General features: G+C 43.5%; 1 long non-coding RNA gene across 1 annotated transcript; it reads left to right on the forward strand.

Annotated features, from left to right (window-relative positions):
- The first annotated feature begins 284 nt into the window (after positions 1 to 284).
- LOC116545605 lies at positions 285 to 13,584 on the forward strand. The gene is made up of 3 exons (XR_004266372.1): positions 285 to 363; positions 816 to 840; positions 13,547 to 13,584. It is a non-coding gene; the product is annotated as an uncharacterized LOC116545605 (long non-coding RNA).
- The last annotated feature ends 5,761 nt before the right edge of the window (positions 13,585 to 19,345 follow it).

Below are 19,345 nucleotides of genomic sequence, written 5' to 3' on the forward strand. Positions count from 1 at the left end.
AGCAGCACCACTTGTGAATTGTGAGAGGAAATGACTTTGCAAAGGATGAAGAAGGGAGGGCAATATGGCTCAGGTCAGATAGTCCTGAGAAGCTGCAGGAAACATAGCCTGCCCTGGGTGGTGTGCCATGTTTGAGATGGATGTTTCACATTGTGGTGGCCTGGAGCTACAAACCCAAAGGCCCTGATTCCCTTTGTTTTCTATTCCTGTCATTTTACTGCCACCCTCCTCCCTCACCCAAATCATGGCATGTCCCTGAATTGTCAATGAGCAATGCCACCACATTGCTGATTGTCACTTTGCATCATTCTAGGGCCTGCTCTTCAGCAGGAAGACACTTCTGTGGATGCTGCAGAGGACGAGGTACAATGGGATGTGATTGTCAGGCCACAGGATGTCTCTGAGTGAAACAGTTGCTTTCTTGACTTTATCTTCTTGAATTGGGATCAGAGAATCTTATATAAGATACGAGAATTTTACCATATAAACTGTAGATGACTTACAGAATTCCCTTGGTTGGGGGAGTTTTGAGCAACAGTCCCTTCTTGACTGGGACTCGATTTAAGACAGTGGGAGAAAGTGACAGCATCAATCACACACTGTGGTGGCAAGCTTTTTTTCCTTAGCAGGTCTGTTGTCTTTTTAGGACAAAATTCACTTAATGTCCAAGCAACATGGTGGAAAGAAACATCGTTCAAAAACCTTGTCTGCAGCATGCGTCAGTGTGCTCGGTTCTTTTGGGTTTCTTTGAGGGCAGGAAAGTAAGGACACAGCATGGTCTGATGGTCATAAGAATTTATTTTCTGTCATTACAGGAAGCTGTGGGACTGCAGCAAGCCAGTAAGTGTTGGGGAACCCCTGTCATACCGGTGAGTAATCCAGAAGATGAGGAATGTGGCACTGTGTCACAGGCTATCCTGCAGACAGGCAGCCTGAGTTGAGCTTCCTGTTGCGAAAGTGGTCGTAGGCAGCTGCAGGAGAAATGATTTTACCAGATAAGGAACAATGGTCACATTCTGCAGTCCCTGGGTGCAACTGCATTCTCTGAAGGTGGGGTGGGATCCTGTGCATGGGACCGTCCCAGGTCTTTTGTGAATTCATGCAGTGCCATGGTCACTGTGTCTTGGGTTGTGTGTTTTGGTTTCCATACATACAGATCCTCAGATTTTCTAGTATTCACGTTCTCCACAGGGATTTTATCAGCACTGCATTCTTACAATAGGCACAGGAAAAAGTCAACTTGGGAGCTTACGATGTGTGCAGTTGATTGCATGCAAAAGGTGCTTTAACCCAGAAAATGTTCCATCCATACCCAGGCCAATTATTAAGGTGTACCAAAAGAACAGAACTGTTTGAGGATCTCTGCTCATTTTATTTTTTTCATTCACAATTCCCTGCTGTGCTTGGTTTTCAAATAAACCTGATCCATTTACAGGCTTTTCTGTTTCCTCCTGTCACTGGAGTGGCTCACTCTAGCCGCTTCCAATCTTCACAAGCCTTTTCCACCAAAGCCCTCAGAATTAATCGTCCATGGCCCATCTTGAATAGGGAGAGTGAGCCGAGCTCCTTTCTGTGCATGTAGACCCTGGTACAGCCTAAAGCTATGGCCAGTTCTGGTGAGAAACTGAGAAGAGAGGAACCTGCAAGCAGAGTTAGGGTGAAATCACCCCAGCTTTCTTCATTGAGGCCTTATACTGCCCATCAGCTAATATGGCCAAGAATAGAGAGTGTCAGGGATATGTGGAGTTCCAGCCTTTCCTCCCTTGGCTTAGTCCTGGTTGCGTGTGCTCGGACAGGAACACAGCAAAGAGAAAAGACAGCCACGTGGTTTGCACAGGGTCTGAGAGGCAGGGTTAACACTTGCCTTCCTAGCAGGATGGATAGGTCATGCCTTGCACGTTTAGGAAAAGAAACTTGGCTGTGAAACCGCAGAGGCTCTATTAGGTCCCCGTTGTACCCACTCTTGAGAAATGTTCTTGCTTTCCTCTGAAGTCCCTTGCAAACAGCAAGGGAAAGCAGTGGATTTTGGTTAAATATATGTATAAGCTGAGCCAAAGTATAGCTTGAGTTTCATTCTTGGAATATGCATTTGGTGGAAACTTACTCTATCTAAATTGGATTTGATAGGTGTGTAGGTGTCAGTGTTTATCCCACATTTTAAAACACAGGCGTTTGTGATTTAAAAATGTTTCTAGCTAACCTCAGAAGCCATCTGCTCATTACCTGATTCCCCTATTCCTCTTTAATCCCTAGAAGATTCTTTGCTTTTGTTACATTTTGTTGTTATTATTGTTGTTGTTGATGTTGCTGTTTGGTACCCCGTAGGTTTTCTGCTGTGAGGGATTAAAGGTTGACATCAGCGTTAGCAACATTGAGTCTCTAGGAATTCATAGGCAACTGCCCAGGTTTGTCTGTGAGAAAGAGAGAGAGCAGGCTATGACCTTGGCCTGTGCCTGCCAGGTAACATGATTTAGAGGAATAGAAGGAAGGAATGAGGACAGGAAAGCCATGAAGGTGGAGGGGAAACCAAAGTGCAACATCAGGAGAGTGAGTTCTACACCATCACCTGGGCACAGCTAGAATGTTCAAGCCTCATCTGAAGGCAGAGATGAGCTCCAACTTCATGGCTGGCCTGAATATTGGCCATCAATTCTAAAAGCATGGACACAAAAGCAGCCTTATTTCTTGCCTTCTCCATTTTTTTGTGTGTGTTGATGGCAGGGTACCCACCAAGAATTAGTGAGAAAGTGAACAGGAGTGTGTTTCTGAAATGTTCAGCTTGGCCCAGAGATGACATGATCGGTAGGAACGAACTTGAGGGTTAGGCCAGACACTTGAGGGTAGTTGCCTGGCTTGATCTCCCTGTGGTGGCACAAAAAATAGCTTCTGGCAGTCACCTGACAGGTGGCCCTTGTGTGGCTAGGTTCTTCTGCACAGCTGGATTAGAGAGGATCAGCGTCCCACTTGTGCCACTCAAGAAGAGTTGTCCCAGTCCTGGATCCTGTCTTTGTATGATCAGCAACAGACTCCTTGTAACACACAGGAGGGGATGAAAATAAAGAGTGGAAAGACAAATACCACATGCTGATTAGGAATATTCTTAAAATGATAGGATCATTGAGCATTTTGATGTTTTGGTTTAACTTTTTACTTACGATTAATAAATACAACGGCAGTATTATCTTTTAAAGTAGAAATTGATAGAAAAGAAATATAAATAAGTAAGTAAAAAAATAAATAAATACCACAGCATATGTTGGACAGAATGTTATATTGTCTCTGAGGCACGGTTGTTCCTTATGAAGTACAAAATCCTGTAGGTGGGTAATGGCCAGAGCAGCACCACTTGTGAATTGTGAGAGGAAATGACTTTGCAAGGAATGAAGAAGGGAGGGCAAGATGGCTCAGGTCAGATGGTAATGAGAAGCTGCAGGGAAACATAGTCTGCCCTGGGTGGTGTGCCATGTTTGAGATGGACTGTTTCGCATTGTGGTGACCTTGAGCTACAAAACCAAAGGCCCTGATTCCCTTTCTTTTCTGCTCCTGTCGTTTTCCTGCCATCCTCCTCCCTCACCCAAATCGTGGCATGCCCCTGATGTCAACGAGCAATGCCTCCAAATTGCTCATGGTCACTTTGCATCCTTCTAGGGCCTGCTCTTCAGCCAGAAGACACTTCTTTGGATGCTGCAGAGGACGAGGTACAATGGGATGTGATCGTCAGGCCACAGGATGTGTCTGAGTGAAACAGTTGGTTTCTTGACTTTATCTTTTGGAAGTGGGATCAGAGAATCCTACATAAGATATGAGAATTTTACCATATAAACTGTAGATGACTTACCGATTTCTCTTGGTAGAGGGGGAGTTTTGAGCAGGAGTCCCTTATTTTTTTATTGCATTTTAGGTATTGGGGTACATGCGAAGAACATGCAAGATTCTTGCATAGGTTCACACATGGCAGTGTGATTTGCTGCCTTCCTCCACTTCACCTATATCTGGCATTTCTCCCCATGCTGTCTCTCCCCAACTCCCTACGCCTCACTGTCTCTCCCCCGTTTTTCCCCAACAGACCCCAGTGTGTAGTGCTTTCCTCCCTGTGTCCATGTGTTCTCATTGTTCAATACCCGCCTATGAGTGAGAACATGCGGTGTTTGATTTTCTGTTCTTGTGTCAGGTTGCTGAGAATGATCGTATCCAGGTTCATCCATATCCCTATAAAGGACACGAAATCATCATTTTTGATGGCTGCATAATATTCCATGGTGTATATGTGCCACATTTTCCTTGTCCAGTCTATCATCGATGGGCGTTTTTGTTGGTTCCAGGTCTTTTGCTATTTTAAAGAGTGCTGCAATGAACATTCGTGTACACGTGTCCTTATAGTAGAACAATTTATAATCCTTTGGATATATACCCAGTAATGGGATTGCTGGGTCAAATGGAATTTCTATTTCTAGGTCCTTGAAGAATCGCCACACTGTCTACCACAATGGTTGAACTAATTTACACTCCCACCAACAGTGTAAAAAGTCTTCCTATTTCTCCATATCCTCTCCAGCATCTGTTGTCTCTAGATTTTTTAATGATTGCCATTCTTACTGGCGTGAGATGATATCTCAATGTAGTTTTGTTTTGCATTTCTCTAATGACCAGTGATGATGAGCATTTTCTCATATGTTTGTTGGCCTCATGTATGTCTTCTTTTGTAAAGTGTCTGTTCATATCCTTCACCTGCTTGTTTGTTTTTTTTTTTTTTCTTGTAAATCTGGTTTTGTTCTTTGTAAATTCTGGATATCAGCCCTTTGTCAGATGGGTAGACTGCAAAAATTTTTTTTCCATTCTGTTGGTTGCCGATTCACTCTAATGACTGTTTCTTTTGCTGTGCAGAAGCGGTGGAGTTTGAATAAGTCCCATTTGTCTATTTTGGCTTTTGTTGCCAATGCTTTAGGTCTTTTGGTCATGAAGCTCTAGCCTATGTCCTTAATGGTTTTGCCTAGATTTTCTTCTAGGGTTTTTATGGTGTTAGGTCTTATGTTTCAGTCTTTAATTCATCTGGAGTTAATTTTAGTGTAAGGCGTCAGGAAGGAATCCAGTTTCTGCTTTCTATACATGGCTAGCCAGTTTTCCCAATACCATTTATTAAACAGGGAATTCTTTCCCCATTGCTTGTTTTTGTCAGGTTTGTCAAAGATCGGATGGTTGTAGATATGTTGTGTTGCCTCCGAGGCCTCTGTTCTGTTCCATTGGTCTGTATCTCTGTTTTGGTACGAGTACGGTGCTGTTTTGATTACTGTAGCCTTGTAGTTTTGTTTGAAGTCCGGTAGCATAATGCCTCCCACTTCGTTCTTTTTGCTTAGTATTGACTTGTCTATGCGGGCTCTCTTTTGGTTCCATATGAAGTCTAAGGTGTGTTTTGCAGTTCTCTGAAGAAGGTCATTGGTAGCATTGAATCTGTGAATTACTTTGGGCAGTATGGCCATTTTCTCGCCATTGATTGTTCCTAACCATGAACATGGAATGTTTCTCCATCTGTTTGTGTCCTCTCTGATTTCATTGAGCAGTGGCTTGTAGTTCTTCTTGAAGAGGTCCTTTACATTCCTTGTTAGTTGTATTCCTAGGTATTTTATTCTCTTTGTAGCAATTGTGAATGGCAGTTCATTCTTGATTTGGCTTTCTTTAAGTTTGTTATTGTTGTATAGGAATGCTTGTGATTTTTGCACATTGATTTTGTATCCTGAGACTTTGCTGAAGTTGCTTATCAGTTTCAGGAGCTTTTGGGCTGAGACAATGGGGTCTTCTAGATACACAATCATGTCACCTGCAAATAGAGACAATTTGACTTCCTTCTTTCCTGTTTGAATACTCTTTATTTCCTTTTTTGCCTGATTGCTCTGGCTAGAAATTCCAGTACTATATTGAATACGAGTGGTGAGAGGGCATCCTTGTCTAGTGCCAGATTTCAAAGGGAATGCTTCCAGGTTTTGCCCATTCAGTATGTTATTGGCTGTTGGTTTGTAGTAAATAGCTTTTATTATTTTGAGATACGTTCTGTCAATACGTAGTTTATTGAGGGATTTTATCATGAAGCACTGTTGAATTGTGTCAAAGGCCTTCTCTGCATCCATTGAGATAATCATGAGGTTTTTGTCTTTGGTTCTGTTTATGTGGTGCATTATGTTCATAGACTTGCCTATGTTGAACCAGCCTTGCACCCCTGGAATGAAGCCTACTTGTTCATGGCAGATAAGCTTTTTGATGTGCTGTTGCAATTGGCTTACCAGTATTTTGTTGAAGATTTTTGCATCTATGTTCGTCATGGATATTGGCCTGAAGTTTTCTTTTCTTGTTGAGTCTCTGCCGGGTTTTGGTATCAGGATGATGTTGGTCTCATAAAATGATTTGGGAAGGATTCTCTATTTTTGGATTATTTGGAATAGTTTCAGAAGGAATGGTACCAGCTCCTCTTTGTATGTCTGGTAGAATTCGGCTGTGAACCCATCTTGACGTGGGATTTTTTGGGGTGGTAAGCTCTTAATTGCTGCTTCAACTTCAGACCTTGTTGTTGGTGTATGCAGGGTTTCAACTTCTTCCTGATTTAGGCTTGGGAGGAAGGAAGTGTCCAGGAATTTATCCATTTCTTCCAGGTTTACTTGTTTATGTGCATAGAGTTTTTGTAATAATCTCTGATGATTTTCTGAATTTCTGTGGAATCTGTGGTGATACCTCCTTTATCGTTTTTTATTGCATCAATTTGTTTATTCTCTCTTTTCTCATTTGTTAATCTTGCTAGTGGTCTATTTTGTTGATCTTTTCGAAAATCCAGCTCCTGGATTTATTGACTTTTTGAAGGGTTTTTGTGTCTCTATCTCCTTCAGTTCTGCTCTGATGTTAGGTATTTCTTGTCTTCTGCTGGGTTTTGAGGTTTTTTTTTTTTTAGCTTCCCCTTCTAGCTCTTTCAATTTTGATGCTAGGGTGTCAATTTTAGATCTCTCCTTGCTTCTCATGTGGGCTCTTATTGCTATATATCTTCCTCTACAGACTGCTTTAAATGTGTCCCAGAGATTCTGGTATGTTGTGTCTTCATTCTCGTTGGTTTTGAAGAACATCTTTATTTCTGCCTTCATTTCCTTGTTTATACAGTCAACATTCAAGAGCCTGTTGTTCAGTTTCTATGAAGCTGTGTGGTTCTGAGTTAGTTTCTGCATTCTGAGTTCTAACTCGATTGCACTGTGGTCTGAGAGAGTGTTTGTTATAATTTCCGTTCTTTTGCATTTGCTGAGGAGTGTTTTACTTCCAATTATGTGGTCAATTTTAGAGTGGGTGTGATGTGGTATTGAGAAAAATGTACATTCTGTGGATTTGGGGTGGAGAGTTCTGAGATTTGCTTGTTCCAGATCTGAGTTCAAGTCCTAGATATCCTTGTTAATTTTCTGTCTTGTTGATCTGTCTAATATTGACAATGGGGTGTTAAAGTCTCCCGCTATTTTTGTGTGGGAGTCTAAGTCTCCTTGTGAGTCATGAAAAACTTGCCTTATGTATCTGTATGCTCTGTATTGGGTGCGTATGTATTTAGAATCGTTAGCTCTTCTTGTTGCATTGGTCCTTTTACCATTATGTAATGTCCTTCTTTGTCTCTTTTCATCATTGTTGCTTTAAAGTCTATTTTATCAGAGAGGAATATTGCAACTCCTGCTTTTTTTTGCTCTCCGTTTGCTTGGTAATCTTCCTCCATCCCTTTATTTTGAGCTTTTGTGTATCCTTGCACATGAGATGGATTTCCTGGATACAGCACACTGATGGGTTTTGGGTTTTCATCCAATTTGCCAATCTGTGCCATTTGATTGGTGCATTTAGTCCATTTACATTTAGGGTTAGTATTGTTATGTGTGAATTTGATACTGCCATTTTGATGCTAGCTGGCTGTTTTGCCCGTTGGTTGATGCAGATTCTTCATTGTGTTGATGCTCTTTACCATTTGGTATGTTTTTGGAGTGGCTGGTACTGGTTGTTCCTTTCTGTGTGTAGAGCCTCTTTCAGGAGCTCTTGTAAAGCAGGCCTGGTGGTGACGAAATCTCTGAGTACTTGCTTGTTGGCAAGGATTTTATTTTTCCTTCATTTATGAAGCTTAGTTTGGCTGGATATGAGATTTGGGGTTGAAAGTTCTTTTGTTTTAAGGATGTTGAATATTGCCCCCCCGCTTCTGGCTTGTTGGGTTTCTGCTGAGAGGTCTGCTGTGAGTCTGATGGGCTTCCCTTTGTGGGTAACCCGACCTTTCTCTCTGGCTGCCCTTAGCGTTTTCTCCTTCATTTCAAACCTGGTGTATTTGACGATTATGTGCCTTGGGGTTGCTCTTCTTGAGGAATACCTTTGTGGTGTTGTCTGTATTTCCTGGACTTGAATATTGGCCTGCCTTGCTAGGTTGGGGAAGTTGCCCTGGAAAATATCCTGAAGAGTATTTTCCAGCTTGAATTCATTCTCTTCATCACATTCAGGTACACCTATCAAACGTAGATTATGTCTTTTCACATAGTCCCACATTTCTTGGAGACTTTGTTCATTCATTTTTACTCTTCTTTATCTATTCTTGCCCTCTCGTTTTATTTCATTGAGTTGATCTTCAACCTCTGATATCCTTTCTTCTGCTTGGTCAGTTTGGCTGTTGACACTTGCGCATGCTTCGTGAAGTTCTCGTGTTGTGTTTTTCAGCTCCATCAATTCACTTATATTCCTTTCTAAGTTGTCCATTCTCATTAGCATTTCGTCAAATCTTTTTTCAAGGTTCTTAGTTTCTTTGCATTGGGTTAGAACATGTTCTTTTAGCTCACAGAAGTTTCTTACTACCCACCTTCTGAAGTCTGATTCTGTCATTTCATCACACTCATTCTCCATCCAATTTTGTTCCCTTGCTGGTGAGGAGTTGTGATCCCTTTTAGGAGGAGAGGTGTTCTGGTTTTGGGTGTTTTCATCCGTTTTGTGCTGGTTTCTTCCCATCTTTGTGGATTTATCCACCTGTTGTCTTTGTAGTTGCTGACTTTCAGATTGGGCCTCTGAGTGAACTTCAAGTTTGCGGATGATGAAGTTATTTCTGTTTCTTAGTTTTCCTTCTAACAGCCTGGCCCCTCTGCTGAAGGACTGCTGAGGTCGGCTCCAGGCCCTGCTTTCCTGGGGATCACCTGCAGCAGCTGCAGAACAGTAAGGGTTGTTACCAGTTCCTTCTTCTGTGATCTTTAACTCAGACGGATACCCACCAAATGTCAGTCTGTTCTCTCTTCTATGAAGAGACTCTGGATATATGGTGTCAGGGAGCTGCTTGAGGAGACAGTCTGTCCTTTATTGGAGCTCCAGTGCTGAGCTGTGAGCTCCGTTGTTCATTCAGAGCTGCTGGGCAGGTACGTTTAAGTCTTCTGCAGCAGAACTCATAAACTCCCTTTTTTATTTTTTCCCAAATGCTCTGTCCCAGGGAGTTAGGGCTTTGTTTTTGAGTTTCCGTTGTGCTGCTGCCTTTTTTTTTTTCGGGGCTGTACTGCCCAGCCAGGAGGCAGCCTAGTCACTGTTTGCCTACAGAGGCTTTGCTGTGCTGCTGTGGGCTCCGCCCAGCTGCCATGTGGACTTCCCTGCAGTCCTGTTTATATGGGTGTAGTTGGAACTACCTCGGCAATGGTGGCCTGCCTCTGTAATAGCGGACTCTCTCTGTAGTCGCACGTTGCCTTGGCAATGGCAGACTGCCTCCATAGTGGTGGAGTGCCTCAGTCATGGCGGACGCCCCTCCCCCACTGAGCTGGACCCTCCCAGGTTCCCCTGTACTTTCTGTGAAACTCTCAAGCCAGAGCATTTTCAATTACTGTTTTTTTTTTTTTTTTTTTTTTTTTTGTGGGGTGGAGTGGGACCAGCAGAGCCTGATCACCTGGCTCCCTGCCTAAGAGTCTTTTTTTTTTTTTTAGTTGAATGGTTGACTCCCAGGTGTTCCTGTCGCCTGTTGAAAAGGCACCAGGATCTGTGCGATTTCCTGTGCGGCGACTCACTGTGCCTGTTGAAACAGTGGTGCTGAGATTCCTGGTGGTTTTTTTTTCTCAGGAATCTCCTGGCCTGGCTCCCTATTTCAGTCCCCTTTTAAATCAGATGAATGGGCCATCTGCCTTCCTGGAGCTCTAATCACCAGCTAAGAGGGCACCCAAACCACTGTTTTTTGTACGGAGAACCGTCACGCTGGTTGCCTGCAAAGCAGCCGTGGCGGCCAAAACATCCGCACCAGAAAAACAGCCGCTGGCAACCCGTGGGGCTCCTCTACCTGGGAATCTCCTGGTTTGTGGGCAGTAAAAATCCATCTGGAAATGCAGCGTCCACTCACCCTCTGTGCTTTCACTGTGAGCTGCAATCCTGAGCTGTTCATATTCAGCCATCTTCCCCAGGTCTGCCCGAGAGTCCCTTCTTGACTAAGACTTTATTTAAGACAGTGGGAGAAAATGACAGCATCAACCACACACTGTGTGGTCTCAAGCTTTTTGCCTTAGCAGGTCTGTTGTGTTTTTGGGACAAAAATTACTTAATGTCCAAGCAACATGGTTGGAAAGAAACATTGTCCCGGAAACCTTGTCTTTAGCATGAGTCAGTGTGCTCTGTTCTTTTGGGTTTCTTTGAGTACAGGAAAGTCAGGGCACAGCATACTCTGATGCTCATAACAGTTTATTTTCTGTCATTACAGGAAGCTGTGGGACTACAGCAAGCCAGTAAGTGTTGGGGAACCCCTGTCATACCGGTGAGTAATCCAGAAGATGAGGAATGTGGCACTGTGTCACTGGCTTTCCTGTAGACAGGCAGCCTGAGTTGAGCTTCCTGTTGTGAAAGCGGACGTAGGCAGCTGCAGGAGAAATGATTTTACCAGATAAGGAACAACGGTCACATTCTGCAGTCCCTGGGTGCAACTGGGTTCTCTGAAAGTGGGGTGGGATCCTGTGCATGGGACCGTCCCAGGTCTTTTGTGAATTCATGCAGTGCCATGGTCACTGTGTCTTGGGTTGTGTGTTTTGGTTTCCATACATACAGATCCTCAGGTTTTCTAGTATTCACGTTCACCACAGGGATTTTATCAGCACTGCATTCTTACTATAGGCACAGGAAAAAGTCGACCTGGGAGCTTATGATGAGTGCAGTTGATTGCATGCAAAAGGTGTTTTAACCCAGAAAATGTTCCATCCATACCCAGGCCAATTCTCAAGGCGTGCCAAAAGAACAGGACTGTTTGAGGATCTCTGCTTATTTTATTTTTTTCATTCACAATTCCCTGCTGTGCTTGGTTTTCAAATAAACCTCATCCATTTACAGGCTTTCTTGTTTCCTCCTGTCACCGGAGTGGCTCATTCTAGCCATGTCTGTTCTTCACAAGGCTTTTCCACCAAAGCCCTCAGAATGGGTCATCCATGGCCCATCTTGATCAGGCAGAATGGGCCGGGGCTTGTTTCTGTGCATTTATACCCTGGTACAGCCTGATGCTATGGCCAGTTCTGGTGGGAAACTGGTAAGAGAGTAGGCTTCAGGCAGGTTTAGGGTGAAATCACCCCAAGTTTCTTCATTGAGGCCTTATAATGCCCATTGGCTAATATGGCCATGAATAGAGAGTGCCAGCGATATCTGGAGTTCCAGCCTTTTCTCCCTCAGCCTAGTCCTGGCTGCTGCGTGCTCGGCTGAGGATCACAGCAAAGAGAAAAGACAGCCACGTGGTTTTCACAGGGTCTGAGAGTCAGGGTGAGCATTTGCCTTCGTAGCAGGATGGAGGCTGGTCATGCTTTGCAGGTTTAGAAAAAGAAACATGGCTATGGAACCACAGAGGCCCCATGAGGTCCCCATTGCACCCATTCTTGAGAAATGTTCTTGCTTTCCTCTGAAGTCCCTTGCAAACAGAAAGGGAAAGCAGTGGGTTTTCGTTAAAAATGAATATCAGCTGAGCCAAAGTATAGCTTGCGTTTCTTTCTTGTAACATGCATTTGGTGGAAACTTGTTATATTTAAATTGGATTTGATAGCTGTGTAGGTGTCAGTATTTATCCTGCATTTTAAAAAACCGAGGCATTTGTGATTTTAAAATGTTTCTCACTAACCTCAGAAGCCATCTCCTTGTTACTTAATTCTTCTATTTCTCTAATCCCTAGAATATTCTTTGCTTTTGTTACGTTTTGTTGTTATTATTGTTGTTGATGATGATGTTGTTTGGCACCCAGTGGACTTTCTGCTATGAGGGATTAAAGGTTGAGATCAGTGTTAGCAACATTGAGGCTCTAAGAATTGATAGACAGCTGCCCAGGTTTCTCAGTGAGAGAGAGAGATAGCAGTCTGTGGCCTTTGCCTGAGCCTGTCAGAAAACGTCATTTAGAGGAATGGAAGGAAGGAGTGAGGTCAGCAAAGCCATGAAGGTGGAGGGGAAACCAAGGTGCAACATCAGGAGAGTGAGTTCTACACCACCACCTGGGCAAGGCCAGAGTGTTCAAGCCTCATCTGAAGGCAGAGATGAGCTCCGACTTCATGGCTGGCCTGAATATCGGCCATCATTCTAAAAGCATGGATAGAGGAGCAGCTTTGTTTCTTGTTTTCTCCATGTTTCTGTGTATTGATGGCAGGGGCCCCACCAACAATTAGTGAGATAGTGAACAGGAGTGTGTTCATGAAATGTTCAGGTTGGCCCAGAGATCACATGATCGGTAGGGACGAACTTGAGTGTTAGGTCAGACACTTGAGGGTAGTTGCCTGGCTTGACCTCCCTGTGGTGGCACAAAGAATAGCTTCTGTCAGTCACCTGACCAGTGGTCCTTGTGTAGCTAGATTCTTCTGCACAGCTGGGTTAGAGAGGATCAGCGTCCCACCTTGTGCCACTCAAGAAGGGCTGTCCCAGTCCTGGAGCCTGTGTGAGTATGATCAGCAACAGACTCTGTGTAACACACGTGACACGATGAAAATAAAGAGTGGAAAGACAAATACCACATGCTGATTAGGGATATTCTTGAAATGATGGGATCATTGAGCATTTTCATATTTTGGTTTAACTTTTTACTTAGGATTAATAAATACAATAGCACTATTATCTTCTAAAATAAAAATTGTTAGAAAGGAAATATAAATAAGTAAATAAATAAATAAATACCATAACATATGTTGGCCAGTATGTAATATTGTCTCTGAAGCAAGGTTGTTCCTTATCAAGTATAAAGTCTTGTAGATGTGGTGATGGCCAGAGCAGGACCACTTGTGAATTGTGAGAGGAAATGATTTTTCAAGGGGTGAAGAAGGGAAGGGAAGATGGCACAAGTCAGATTTAGAAAGGAGGAGTCCTGAGAAGCTGCAGGGAAACATAGCCTGCCCTGGGTGGTGTGCCGTGTTTGAGATAGAATATTTTACATTGTGGTGGCCTGGAGCTGCAAACCTAAAGGCCCTGATTTTCTTTCTTTTCTGCTCCTGTCATTTTCCTGCCACCCTCCTCCCTCACCCAAATCATAGCATGTCCCTAAATTGTCAATGAGCAATGCCACCAAGTTGCTGATGGTCACTTTGCATCCTTCTAGGGCCTGCTCTTCAGCAGGAAGACACTTCCATGAATGCTGCAGAGGACAAGGTACAATGGGATGTGATTATCAGGCCACAGAATGTGTCTGAGTGAAAGAGTTGCTTTCTTGACTTTATCTTCTTGAATTGGGAGCAGAGAATCTTATATAAGATATGAGAATTTTGCCATATAAACTGTAGATGAGTTACAGAATTCCCTTCATTGGGGGAGTTTTGAGCAAGAGTCCCTTCTTGACTGAGACTTGATTAAGACAGTGGGAGAAAGTGACAGCATCAACCACACACTGTGTGGTCTCAAGCTTTTGCCTCAGCAGGTCTGTTTTCTTTTTGGGCCAAAGATCACTTAATGTCCAAGCAACATGGTTCGAAAGCAACATTGTCCCAGAAACCTTGTCTTTAGTGTGAGTTGCTGTGCTCTGTTCTTCTTTTGGGTTTCTTTGAGGGCGGGAATGTAAGGACACAGCATGGTCTGATGCTCATAATTTATTTTTTGTCATTACAGGAATCTCTGGGACTGCAGCAAGCCGGTAAGTGTTGGGGAACCCCTGTCATACTGGTGAGTAATCCAGAAGATAGGGAATGTGGCACTGTGTCACTGGCTTTCCTGTAGACGGGCAGCCTGAGTTGAGCTTCCGGTTGTGAAATCGGATGTAGGCAGCCGTAGGAGAAATCATTTTACCAGATAAGGAACAATGATCACATTCTGCAGTCCCTGGGTGCAACTGCATTCTCTGAAGGTGGGATGGGATCCTGTGCATGGGACCGTCCCAGGTGTTCTGTGAATTCATGCAGTGGCATGGTCACTGTGTCTTGGGGTGTGTGTTTTGGTTTCCATACATACAGATCCCCAGATTTTCTAGTATTCATGTTCTCCACAGGGATTTTATCAGCACTGCATTCTTACTATAGGAAAAAGTTAACTTGGCAGCTTACGATGTGTGCAGTTGATTGCATGCAAAAGACATTTTAATTAACTGAGAAAATGTTCCGTCCATGTCCAAGCCAATTCTCAAGGCATACTAAAAAACAGAATTGTGTGAGGATCTCTGCTTATTTTATTTTTTTCATTCACAATTCCCTGCTTGCTTGGTTTTCAAATAAACCTCATCCATTTACAGCCTTTCATATTTCCTCCTGTCACTGGTGTGGCTCACTCTAGCCCTTTCCATTCTTTGCAAGCCTTTTTCACCAAAGCCATCAGAATTGATTGGCCGCGGCCCATTTTGAGCAGGGAGAGTGTGCTGGGCTCCTTTCTGTTCATTTAGATCCTGGTATAGCCTCATATTATGGCCAGTTCTGGTGGGAAACTGAGAAGAGAGGAGCCTGCAAGCAGGGTTAGGGTGAAATCACCCCAACTTTCTTCATTGAGGCCTTATACTGCCCATTGGCTAATGTGGCCCAGAATAGATAGCGTCAGGGTTGTTTCGAGTTCTCGTCTTTTTTCCTTCTGCCTAGTCCTTGTTGCTGTGTGCCCAGCTTCAAAACACAGCAACGTGAAAAAGAACCACCTGGTTTGCACAGGATCTTAGAGTCCAGATAAGCCCTTGCTTTCCTAGGAGGCTGGAGGGTGGTCATGCATTGCATGTTTCGGAAAAGAAACATGGCTTTGGAACCTCAGAGGCTCCATGAGGTCTCTGTTGAACCCAGTTTTGACAGAGGTTCTTGATTGCCCCTGAAGGCCCTTGCAAAAAACAAGTGAAATTAGTAGGTGTTGGTTAAATATCAATATCAACTGAGCCAAGTATTGCTTGAGTTTTTTTCTTGGAGTATGCGTTTGGTTGAACCTTGGCATCAGTAGCTATCACAGATTTTAAATACTGACGCTTTTGTGATTGTAAAGTGTTTCTCGTTAACCTCAGAAGCCATCTCCTCATAATCCAATTTCCCTATTCCTCTTTAATCTCTAGAATATCCTTTGCTTTTGTTATTTTGTTTTGTTGTTTTTGTTGATTTTTGGTACTCAGTGGGCTTTCTGCTGTGAGTCATTAAAGGTTGACATGAGAGTTAGCAATATTGGGGCTCTAGGAATTCATAGACAGCTGCCCAGTGGGCTCTATCAGAGCAGGCTGTGTCCTTGGCCTGTGCCTGCCAAGAAACATGATTTAGAGGAATAGAAGAAAGGAGTGATGGCAGCAAAGCAGTGAAGGTGGGGGGTGGGAAACCAAGGTACAACATTAGGAGATTGAGCTCTGCACCATCATCTGGGCATGGCTGGAGTGTTCAAACCTCATCTGAAGGCCAAGTTGAGTCCCGACTTCATGACTGGCCTGAATTATGGCCATTTTCCTAAAAGCCTGTTAAGAGGAGCTACTTTGTTTTTTGTCTTCGCCATGTTTCTGTGTGTTGATGGCAGGGGCACCACCAGAAATTAGTAAGAGACAGTGAACAGGAGTGAGTTCCTGAAATGTTCAACTTAGGCCAGAGAGGATATGATCAGCAAGGATGAACTTAAGAGCTAGGCCAGACACTTGACAGTAGCTGCCTGGTTTGATCTCTCTATGGTGGCACAAAGAATAGTTTTCACAGTCGCCTGACAGGTGGTCCTTGTGTAGCTAGATTCTTCTGCACAGCTGGGTTAGAGAGGATCAGTGTCCCACCTTGTGCCACTCAAGAAGGGCTGTCCCAGTCCTGGAGCCAGAGTGAGTATCATCAGCAATGGGCCCCATGAGACACACATGAGGAGATGAAAGCAAAGAGTGGAAAGACAAATACCACATGTTAAGTAGGTGTTATCTTCAAATGACAGGATCACTGAATGTTTTTGTATTTTGGTTTAACTTTTTACTAAGGGTTAAAAATACTATAGCCCACTTATCCTTCAAAATAAAAATTGTTAGAAATGGAAAATATATACATACATACATACATTAGCTTATGTTTACCAGAATGCAATATTGCCTCTGAAGCAAGGTTGTTCCTTATCAAGTACAAAATCTTGTAGATGGGGTCATGGCCAGAGCAGTACCACCTGTGAATTGTGGGAGGAAATGACTTTGCAAAGGATGAAGAAGGGAGGGCGAGATGGCTCAGGTCAGATTAGAAAGGTGGAGCCCTGAGAAGCTGCAGGAAACATAGCTTGCCCTGGGTGGTGTGCCATATTTGAGATGGAATATTTCACATTGTGATTGCCTGGAGCTACAAACCCAAAGGCCCTGATTGCTTTTCTTTTCTGCTCCTGTCATTTTCCTGCCACCCTCTTCCTTCACCCACATCATTGCATGGCCCTGAATTGTTAATGAGCAACACAGCAATTTGCTAATGGTATTTTACATCCTTCTAGGGTCTGCTCTTCAGCAGGAAGACCCTTCCTTGGACGCTGCAGAGGACGAGGTACAATGGGATGTCAATGTCAGCCCACAGAATGTGTCTGAATGAAACAGTTACTTTCTTGACTTTATCTTCTTGGATTAGGATCAGAGAGTCTTATATAAGATATGAGAATTTTACCATATCAATCGTAGATAACTTACAGAATTTCCTTGGTTGGGGGAGCTTTGGGCGAGAGTATCTTCTTTACTGAGACTCGATTTAAGACAGTGGGAGAAAATGACAGAACCACGCACTGTGTGGTCACAAGGTTTTTGCCTTAGCAGGGATGCTTTCCTTTTTGGACTAAGATCACTTAGTGGCCAAGCAAAATGGTTGGAAGGAAACATCGTCCAAGAAAACCTTGCCTTTAGCATGAGTCAGTTTGCTCTGTTCTTCTTTTGGGTTTGTTTCATTGAACACTATTTTCCATTTTGATTTTCATTGTCACCAATTACAGTATAGTCAGGACACAGCATGGTCTGATGCTTATAGCAATTTATTTTCTGTCATTACAGGAAGCTGCAGGACTGCAGCAAGCTGGTAAGTATTGGGGAACTCCTGTCATGCTGATAAGTAATCCAGAAGATGAGGAATGTCGCACTGTCTTTCTGGCTTTTTCTATGTTGAGCTTCTTGTTGTGAATGAGAACGTAGGCAGTGATGGGAGAAATGATTTTTGCAGATGAGAAACAACAGCCACATTCTGAAGTCCCTGGGAGCAACTGCATTCTCTGAAGATGGGGTGGAATCCTGTGCACAGGGCTGGCCCAGGTCTTTTGTGAATTCATGCAGTGCCATGATCACTGTGTCTTGGGTTGTGTGTGTTGGTTTCCATACATACAGATTCCCAGATTTACTAGGGTTCACATTCTCCACAGGGATTTTCATCACCATTGCAGCCTTACTATAGGCACAGGAGAAAATCAACTTGTAAGCTTATGATGTGTGCAGTTGACTGCCTGCAAAGGACACTTTAATTAACCTAAAAGAAGTTCTGTCAACACCCAGACCAATTCTCAAGGTGTACCAAAAACAGAACTGTGTCAGGATATCTGCTCATTTTAATTTTTTTTCATTATTAATTCCTTGCTTTACTTGGGTTTTCAAATAAACCTCACCTGTTTACAGGCCTTCGTATTGCCTTCTGGCATTGGAGTGGCTCACTCTAGTCATTTCCATGCTTCACAAGCCTTTTCTACCAAGTCCCTCAGAATCGATCATCCATGGCCCATCTTGAGCAGGGAGAGTGGGCTGGAGCTCCTTTCTGTGCATTTAGATCCTGGCACAGCCTCATGCTATGGCCAGTTCTGGTGGGAAACTTGGAAGAGAGGAGCCTGCAAGCAAGTTTAGGGTGAAATCACCCCAACTTTATTTATTCAGGCATCATAATGCTGATCAGCTAACATGTCCCAGAATAAATAGTGCCAGGCCATCTAGAGTTTCTGCCTTTTCTCCCTTAGCCTAGTTGTTGTTGCTGTGTGTTCAGCTTAGAAACACAGTAACAAGAAAAGAGAACCACATGGTTTACACAGGGTCTGAGAGGCCTGGTGAGCATTTGCCTTCATAGCAGGATGGAGGGCAGTCATGCATTGCAGGTGGTGAAAACAAACACGGCTGTGGAACTACACAGGCTGCATTAGGTCCCCATTGAACCCAATCTTGACAATGGTTCTCATTTGCCTCCAAAGGCCCTTGCAAAAAACAAGGGAAAGCAGTGGGTTTTGGTTAAATATGAATATCAACTGAGCCAAAGTACAGCTTGAGTTTTTTTCTTGGAGTATGCATCTTGTGGAAACTTACTGTATATAAATCGAATTTGATTGCTATATAGGTGTCAGTACTTATCCCACAATTAAAAACACTGAGGCTTTTGTGATTTTAAAATGTTTCTTGTTAACCTCAGAAGCCATCTCCTCATAACCCAATTCCCCCAAGCCCTCTTTAATACCTAGAATATCCTTAGCTTTTGTTTTTTGTTGTTGTTTTGTTATTGTTATTGTTGTTGTTTTGTTTGGTACCCAGTGGGCTTTCTGCTGTGAGTGATTAAAGGTTGCGATCAGAGTTAGCAGTATTGTGGATGTATAATTCATAGCTGCCCAGCGGGCTCTATGAGAGAGAGAGCAGGCTGTGGCCTTGGCCAGGGCCTGCCAAGATATATGATTTAGAGGAATAGAAGAAAGGCATGAGGGCAGCAAAGCCATGAAGGTGGAGGGGAAGCCAAGGTGTAACACCAGAAGAGTGAGTTCTACTCTGTTACCTGGGCATCTCTGGAATGTTCAAGCCTCATCTAAATGCGGACTTGAGTTCTGACTTCATGGCTGGCCTGAATGGTAGCCATTTTCCTAAGAGCTTGTTAAGAGTAGCTACTTCGTTTCTTGTCTTCTCCATGTTTCTGTGTGTTGATGGCAGCAGAACCATCAGAAATTAGTGAGAGGCAGTGAACAGGAGTGAGTTCCTGAAATGTTCAACTTAGCCCGGGGAGGACATGAT

Source organism: Sapajus apella, unplaced genomic scaffold, assembly GCF_009761245.1.
Source record: "Sapajus apella isolate SASKATOON/1434 unplaced genomic scaffold, GSC_monkey_1.0 scaffold302, whole genome shotgun sequence".
Taxonomy (NCBI): Eukaryota; Metazoa; Chordata; class Mammalia; order Primates; family Cebidae; genus Sapajus; species Sapajus apella.